Source organism: Nomascus leucogenys, chromosome 22a (assembly GCF_006542625.1).
Source record: "Nomascus leucogenys isolate Asia chromosome 22a, Asia_NLE_v1, whole genome shotgun sequence".
NCBI classification, from domain to species: domain Eukaryota; kingdom Metazoa; phylum Chordata; class Mammalia; order Primates; family Hylobatidae; genus Nomascus; species Nomascus leucogenys.
In genome coordinates this window covers 77,600,451-77,609,354 of record NC_044402.1, presented here as the reverse complement: position 1 = coordinate 77,609,354, position 8,904 = coordinate 77,600,451, and the positions used below count along the sequence as shown (strand labels likewise).

The following is an 8,904-nucleotide window of genomic DNA, read 5'->3' as shown; positions in this document are numbered from 1 at the left end:
CCAGGAGTGGTGGTGCATGCCTGTAATCCCAGCTACCCGGGAGGCTGAGGCAGGAGAATCGCTGGAACCCGAGAGGCCGAGGCTGCAGTGAGCCGAGATTGTGCCACTGTACTCTAGCCTGGGTAACAGAGTGAGACTCTTTCACAAAAAAAAAAAAAAAAAAAGGAAAAAAAAAGAGTAGGTTAGGCTTTGAGTACATCAAGAGGCTGGAAAATGGGTTTTGCTAGCTAAGAAAGTGACAAAGAAATTTTCTCTTTTCTATAATTGTGGCTAAGACTAGTCCTGTCCTGTCTTTGCCATAAGCTATGTGGGAAATGGCTTTCCTTCAGAAAATGAGTCCCTAAAGAGAAGGGAGCCTGATGGCCATCTCTCTCCATGTCGCCTGAAGAGCCAGGAGGTAGGAATAAGGGGAGTCAAGCAAGGCCTTAACCAGACTCTAATATGCAAGCTGGCCCTGTTGCCTTGGGAAGAACGTGGCTCTGGTGAGTAGCAGCAGGTAGAGGTATATAATCTGGGATATGTGCAGCTCTGATGCCTTCCATTTTAGAAAGGACTCTGCTTTGCTCTGGCTTTTAATTTATGCCACATAGGCACAGGGGCTACATAACATAGTGGTTTACAGCAAGGATTTGGGAACCAGACTGGCCAGACTTGAACTCCAGCACTATTCCTTGATACCTCTGAAACTTGGGACAAGTAACCTAGTCACTATGTATGAAACGAGATAATAATACTAGTACCTTCCTCATACTACAAGACTACGAGATGTGATCAAGACCAGAAATATATAAGCACTGTGAAAACAATTAAAACCAAATGAAAATTTTTTACTTGTATCTTCCAAAAATAAAAAAATAGCAATTTGGGATTCTTATCTACTTTGTCCCTATAGTCCTATATATTGTTTCTCTTATGTCAGATTTCTAACTAGTGGTTCTGTTTTGTTTTTTTACAAAATTTTAATAAGGTTTTTTTTTTTTTTTTTTTGGCAGAGCTAGCTGAGGTTTTATTTTGGACAAAAAAAAAAAAAAAAAAAAAAAAAAAAAAAAAAAAAAAGCCAGGCATAGTGGCTCATGCCTGTAATCCCAGCATTTTGGGAGGCCGAGGCAGACCAATCATGAGGTCAGGAGTTCAAGACCAGCCTGGCCAATATGTTGAAACCGCATCTGTACTAAAAATACAAAAATTGGCTGGGCGTGGTGGCATGCGCCTGTATTCCCAGCTACTTGGGAGGCTGAGGCAGAAGAATCGCTTGAACCCAGGAGGCAGAGGTTGCAGTGTGCTGAGATCATGCCACTGCACTCCAGCCTGGGCGACAGAGCAAGACTGTCTCAGAAAAAAAAAAAAAAAAGCAATTGAATTGTTTTGTAGCTGGAGGCATGGGGCAAAGGGGGTCCCCCGAGGTGGGCTGAGGGTTAGGGCTGAGCCTCGGGTGGGTCTCCTGTTCCCTGTGCTCCCCTGCACAGTGGCCTCCCTCCGGGGCTCTGGGGCAGCCGCAGGAGGGGCCGGCCTGGAGGGGCTGCCGCAGCTGTTGACTTGCGCAGGACGTCAGAGGACTCGGACACCAGCTTCCCATTGCGGGTCTCTATCTTCTTCACAACCACAGCCCTGGTGGAGCTGGTGTGGCTGAAGGAGCTGGAGCCCAGGCCGTAGCTGAGGCCGGGGCTTGTGAGGCCCCCATAGGCCAAGCTCAGACCACCTGCATAGCTGCTGGTGGTCTTCGTATGTATACTTATGTTCTGCATCCCAGACTCCAGCCGGCTCTCCTTGCCCTCCAGCAGCTTCCTGTAGGTGGCGATCTCCATGTCCAGGGCCAGCTTGATGTTCATCAGCTCCTGGTACTCATGCAACTGCCATGCCATGTCCTGCTTGGCCCACTGCAGGGCAGCCTCCAGCTCGGACAGCTTGGCATTGGCATCCTTAATGGCCAGCTCCCCATGCTGCTCAGCATCTGCAACGGCGGCCTCCAGGGAAGCCCTCTGGCCTTTGAGACCCTCGGTCTCAGCCTGGAGCCAGCTGATGTTCTGGTTCATCTCGGAGATCTCAGTCTTTGTATGCCGCAGGTCATCGCTGTGCTTCCCAGCCAGCATCTGCAGCTCCTCATACTTGATCTGGTACATGCTCTTGGCCTCAGCCTGGCTCTGGTTGGCAGTCTCCTCATACTGTGCCTTGACCTCAGCGATGATGCTGTCCATGTCCAGGGAGCAGCTGTTGTCCATGGACAGCACCACAGATGTGTCCAAGATGTGGGAGTGCAGCTCCCGATCTCTTTATACAGCTGCCTGAGGAAGTTGATTTCGTCAGTCAGCCCTTCTAGGTGAGACTCCAGCTCTACCTTGTTCATGTAAGCTTCATCCACATCCTTCTTGATGAGGACAAATTCATTCTCCATCTCTGTGTGCTTATTGATCTCATCCTCATACTTGTTCTTAAAGTCCTCCACCGGGTCCTGCATGTTGCCAAGCTCTGCCTCCAGCTTCAGCTTCTTCTGGCCCAGAGTCTCCATGCCGCCTAAGGTTGTTGATGTAGCTCTCGAACATGTTGTCCATGTTGCTCCAAGCCATCTTCTGTTCCTGCAGGAGGCTCCACTTGGTCTCCAGCATCTTGTTCTGCTGCTCCAGGAACCGTACCTTGTCTATGAAGGAGGCAAAGTTGTTGTTGAGGGTCTTGATCTGCTCTTTGTCTTGGGTGCACATGGCCTGCACACCTGCAGGTTAAGGGGGCTCAGCAGGCTCTGGTTGACCGTGATGGCATTGATGGCTCCCATGTTGCTAGCCCCACCATAGCCTCCACCCAGGCCACCCCAGAAGCTACTGTTGCCCACTCAGGAGAAGCTCGAGGAGCTGATACGGGCACCAGGCCCACTCTTGTAGGAGCAGCTGCTGAAGGCCCAGGGGCCAGAGGTGGACACTTTGTAGGACTTCTGGGTCACCCTGATGGCCATGGTGGAGGCAGGAGTGGAAGCAGGCAGACTGAACCAGGCAGAGACTCCAGAAGAAGTGGAGAAGCTGCTTCTTATTTATTTTTATTTTTATTTTTATTTTGAGACGGAGTCTCGCTCTGTCGCCCAGGCTGGAGTGCAGTGGCGCAATCTCGGCTCACTGCAAGCTCCGCCTCCTGGGTTCACGCCATTCTCCTGCCTCAGCCTCTCCGAGTAGCTGGGACTACAGGTGCCCGCCACCACGCCCGGCTAATTTTTTTTGTATTTTTAGTAGAGACGGGGTTTCACCGTGGTCTTGATCTCCTGACCTCGTGATCTGCCCGCCTCGGCCTCCCAAAATGCTGGGATTACAAGCGTGAGCCACCGCGCCCGGCCGAAGCTGCTTCTTATTAATAAGGTTCTTATAAGTATTAAATTAATTACAACACAATACATAGTAAAAAATCAAAGTTAGCCATTGTATATTAATATTATTATATTAGGGCCCATAGAACAAAATAGAGAAAATGGCTGAAAAAATGAAACTATAAGGAGTCTACTTAGGCTCAGAAAATAGATAGATGGTGATGACCTATAATCCTTTTAGAAGTTAATAGATGAATAAATACAGCTGGCTTTCAGTTGTGTTACAGTTCATGCAATGGAAATAACCTTAAATCTATAGAAAATGACAGACACAAATGGGGCAGAGGCTGAGTTAATGAATTATTTTTATAGTTGAGCAATATTAAATCCAAACAATGTTACTCTGTTGTTTATATGACAGATCTATGCTTTTGGTTAGTCCCTTGCAGCAATTTTGAAAATCATAAAATTGCAAGTAAAAAGCAAAGTGCAATTCAGATTTTCTTGGGAGGAAACATATGTGACCAAAACAGGACCACTATATCAAAGAGAAACAATATAAAGGGTTGTAGGGACAGAATAGATAAAACTCTAAGTGTCTTTTTGTTTTCCTTTTTTTTTTTTTTTTTTGAGATGGAGTTTCACTCTGTTGCCCAGGCTAGAGTGCAGTGGTGCAATTTCAGCTCACTGCAACCTCCACCTCTTAGGTTCAAGAGATTCTCCTGTCTCAGCCTCCTGAGTAGCTGGGATTACAGGCACACGCCACCATGCCCAGCTAATTTGTATATTTTTAGTAGAGATGGGGTTTTGCCATGTTGGCCAGGCTGGTCTCGAACTCCTGACCTCAGGTGTTCTGCCTGCCTCGGCCTCCTGAAGTGCTGGGATTACAGGCGTAAGCCACCGTGCCCAGCCTTTTTTTGTGTTTTTAGTAGAGATGGGGTTTCACCATGTTGGCCAGGCTGGTCTCGAACTCCTGACCTGAAGTGATCTGCCTGCCCCAGCCTCCCAAAGTGCTGGGATTACAGGCATGAGCCACCGCGCCCAGCTTGTTTTCCTTTTTGAAAAATACAGGCAAACAATCTTCATTTAGTAGGATTAACCATGCTGAATTTACAATAACACATTTCTGGCCTTGTTTACATCCTGTAGCTTATTTGTAGAGCATACTAACTAGCATATGTTGTGTGTTTACTTCAAGCTTATAATATCAACTGTAAATTTTGTTCAGTTCAATACTATCATAGTCTTTTAAAGATATAAAGATATATTATCTTAAACATTATTGGGTATACAAGTGAAGCCAGAGTAATTCTTTTCAGTCCAAATTTCTTCAATTTTTTTTTTTTTTTTTTTTTGAGATGGAGTCTCACTCTATGGCCCAGGCTAGTGTGCAGTGGCATGATCTGAGCTCACTGAAATCTCTGCCTCCTGGTTCAAGCAATTCTCATGTGTCAACCTCCCAAGTAGCTGGAACTACAGGCACCCACCAGCACACCCGGCTAATTTTTTTTTCCTCTTTTTTTTTTTCTTTTTTGAGACGGAGTCTCACACTGTCGCCCGGGCTAGAGTGCAATGGCATGATCTCAGCTCACTGCAAGCTCTGCCTCCCAAGTTCACACCATTCTCCTGCCTCAGCCTCTCGAGTAGCTGGGATTATAGGTGCATACCACCACACCTGACTAATTTTTGTATTTTTAGTAGAGATGGGGTTTCATTACGTCGGCCAGACTGGTCTCAGATTCCTGCCCACATGATCTGCCCACCTCGGCCTCCTAAAGTGTTGGGATTACAGGTGTGAGCCACCGTGCCCAGCATTTTTTGTATTTTAGTAGAGAGAGGGTTTCACCATGTTGGCCTGGCTAGCCTCGAACTCCTGAGCTCAGGCAATCCTCCCACCTTGGCCTCTCAAAGTGCTGGGATTAATTTTTATTATTTTAATTATCTACATGTTGTAACTATATTCCTACTATACTTTTTCCAGCAGATTATTTCTTGGTGAAATGTCCCTTAAATCAGATATGAACCATGTGAAAATAATCATTATAAATATTCTAATATGCAGTTATTTATTTTTTAAAAATATGGGTACATAGTAGGTGTACTGATTTAGATTTAAAGCAATTTTAGTTCTGGAAATATGTATTACTCTTCATACTATTTTAAATTTGAACTTATCTTAAGCATTAACTGTTATTACATACAAGACAATTGCAAAAGCTGAAAATACTATTATTAAATAATAAAGCAATAACAATGTTTTTTGTTGGGGGGAGAGGAGAAAGTTCAAATACACCTAGTCAGGGACCCAAGCATCCTAACAAAAAATCATTTAGCATCGAGTCTCTCAGAGTGTGCTCACATGTTCAGAACATTCAAAACACTTGATTCCATATATCTGAGGGAGAGTTATCTCACATTTTGATCCTCCAAATTGAAATAATATTTTATTTTTTTTTTGAGACAGAGTCTCACTCTGTTGCCCAGGCTGGAGTGCAGTGGCGCAACCTTGGCTCACTGCAACCTCCGTCTCCCAGGTTCAAGCAATTCTCCTGCCTCAGCCTCCTGAGTAGCTGGGACTACAGGTGCATGCTGCTATGCCTGGCTAATTTTTATATTTTTAGTAGAGACAGGATTTCACCATATTGGCCAGGCTGGTCTCGGACGCCTGACCTCAAGTGATCTACCCACCTCAGCCTCCCAAAGTGCTAGGATTACAGGCATCAGCCACTGTGCTGGCCTCAAATGGAAACTTTGAGTTTTTTCTCCTTTTGGCTGACAAATGACTTTGATTTATCAGTTTTGAAATTACACATTCCTTAATCTAGAGCTAATAAATAACAAACTGACGCTATGGTATAACTGTTGAAATTAGGACTGTATCATATAACAGATATCATATTATCAGTTAATCTGAGTTAAGTTTCTAAAATTTAGAAAACTGACTCTCTTTCGATGAGTACTGCTATTTACTGAAGGGTAAAATAAGAGTTACATGGTGTAGTTGATGGAGTGTGTTAGCACACCTCCAGCAGGTGGGTGCCTACTGCTGCACTGAATCAGAGCCTGCAATGCCCCTGGGTTTCCCATTTGCCTCTCATGAAGCATTTTAGGTTGATTAATTCCAGGATAGGCACTAATATCATTGTTCCCAGTAATCTAGCAACATAAAGCCTTGTAAACCAAGACCTTAGACATTTCCATGAAGTCTTTTCAAGTGCTGCTTTCTACTCGCTGGCTGTCATAGATCATTGCAGCTCTACAGGCAATCTTTGGAGTGTATTTCCAGCCATTTTAGTCTCAGCTCTTTTTTTTTTTTTTTTTTTAAGGCTAGTGAAATAAGATAGCGAGATGAGGGGAAAGAGTAGAACAAGGAGGTTGATCTGTAACTGACTGTGACCCATCAATTGAGATAACTCACTTCCTTCGGACCAGCCTCAGCTCTTCTTGTGAGTAAGGAATAGAAATCTACCCACATTAGTTCAAATAAAGGAGATGGGGATATACAATAATTTTGGTAATTAAAATAAAATATTGTCAGCCTTAATGAGAAATAAGGCTGTACACTGAAGCTGTCAGGGACCAAGAAATCTGTCTTCTCCCTTTTTCTTGTCTTCCTCGGGCCAACTGGTGTCTCTTTTTCCTTTCTCTTAGCACATTTACTCCATTTTCCTCTTTCATTTAGTTGGCAGATTGATGCACTGTTTTTAAAATGGCAAACAGACTGCAAGTCTTTGTGACCCTTTAGCATAACTACCTTCAGGTTTTAGGTATCTGTTTAAAATCTTGAGAAAGAGGGAGAGTGGGAGAAGGAGACTGGGAGAGTGGAGGAAGAGGGAGAGAATATGATTTCATGTGGGAAAGCCAGTAATGGACTTCGTTTTACTTCAAGTATCTATCTTTGATTCAGTCAACCTTGGTTGTAGGGCTGTTAAATGTTAAAGATCAATCTTGTTCATCAACGACAAAGAAATGAAAGATAAAAAACAATTATTACATGTTTACACTCCCTGATATTTTCTCTCAGAAGGTTAGCTGGATTTTATGATATTCAGTTGGCAAGAGCTTAAAATAAACAATTTGGCGGAGCAGTATTGCAGTGTGGATGGAGTTGAGAAATAGACTATCACTTTCTCATACTATGTACCTGTTTCTATGTGTATCTTTTTCTTTATTTTCACTAAATCAAATATAAGCACTGAATTTCTAATTATAGTCCTAGATCTGCTAGAGAGGCATTTGATAAACCAAAACTTTTGAAAATATTTAGAACTTTCAAAAGGATCAAAACCTCATTAGTGGTGATGAGAGTGTTTTAAAGCTCACAGGGGCTTTATAGCTTCATTTAGTTCAATTCCATAATTTTACAGATAAATGAAGAACAGACAAGGGAAGTAAGTGATGCAAGGCCACACAGCTCACTGGAGATGGAACTGGACTCCACTTTCTGTCATTATGTTTCTTAATCCACTGTCATTATGCTTCTAATTAAAAAATACTACTTAGCAAACAATTCACATTAACAGAAGGGATAATTAAAATCTAATAAAGTTATTAAAGGTTTTTCTCTCTTGATATGTGATCATTTTAACAAATTAGTACTAGACTGACATGTAACCTTGAGTGTGTTGCTTATTCTCTAGGGATCTCCAGTTCTTTTGATTTACTATAATTCCCTTTACAATAATGAAGTTCCATGCCTGATTGGAGTACCAGAAAGGATTCTACCCCTCAGGCATTTCAATTAGTTCATTGTTGCTGTGATTCTATTTTTCTCCTCTCTATATATTATTTATGAAATTTTATTATAATAGAATTTAAAATATTAGATCTCAAGGAAACCTTAGGAATTACTTAGTCCAGAACTCCCTCATTAACTTATACCATATTTTATTTTATTCTTCTAATTGTTGATAAACTATGGAGGTGGCAAAAAGGAATAAAAAGAATCTGGGACTATGAATATGAAGCACTTTCTGGATGACTACTTTTGACCTCTGAAGAGAAAATGAAACTCAAATGAGGCCTCATCTTTGTCAATGAAGCCTTATTTACTTACACCATAATTATTTCTTGACTATTTTTACAGAATAGATTTTTGTTTTAACACGCATTAACCGAATCATAATATTCACAGATATAAAATAAGAAAGTGGCCATGTTTATGGTTTTTATTGCAGGAAATAAAACCAAGTTCTAGGTCATTCTCCTATATTGATAATTAGTAGAGCATAAAATATACATAGACATTAAATATGTCATTGATGTTAAGGTTTTTCTACAAGAGAAAATCTCTTGTAGAAAATCTCATAGAAAGATCTTAAGTTTTATGATACATTTTGACATTCTCTATAATATATTCATTAAATATTTACAGTGCTCTCATGAACAAAGCACCATCTCAGATATAAGGAATAGGTGTTCTGATGTCCTCAAGCCTAAAGTTCTCTGTCAAACATTTCGGTTTTGTTTATGTTTTAGTGACGACACACCTTTAAGAACTGAAAGGAGCTTTACAGTATAATGATGGAAAGGACAGAAACTAGGCTACTTTTACTTGCCAAGAACATCACATTCTAGCCAATACTTTTTTTACATGATAGTGTGAGCCAAGTCCCAGG

At 42.1% G+C, this 8,904-nt stretch overlaps 1 pseudogene; it reads right to left on the bottom strand.

The window, feature by feature from the left end:
- Window positions 1-1,415: 1,415 nt before the first annotated feature.
- LOC100601090 lies at window positions 1,416-2,564 on the bottom strand (annotated as a pseudogene).
- Between the last annotated feature and the right edge of the window lie 6,340 nt (window positions 2,565-8,904).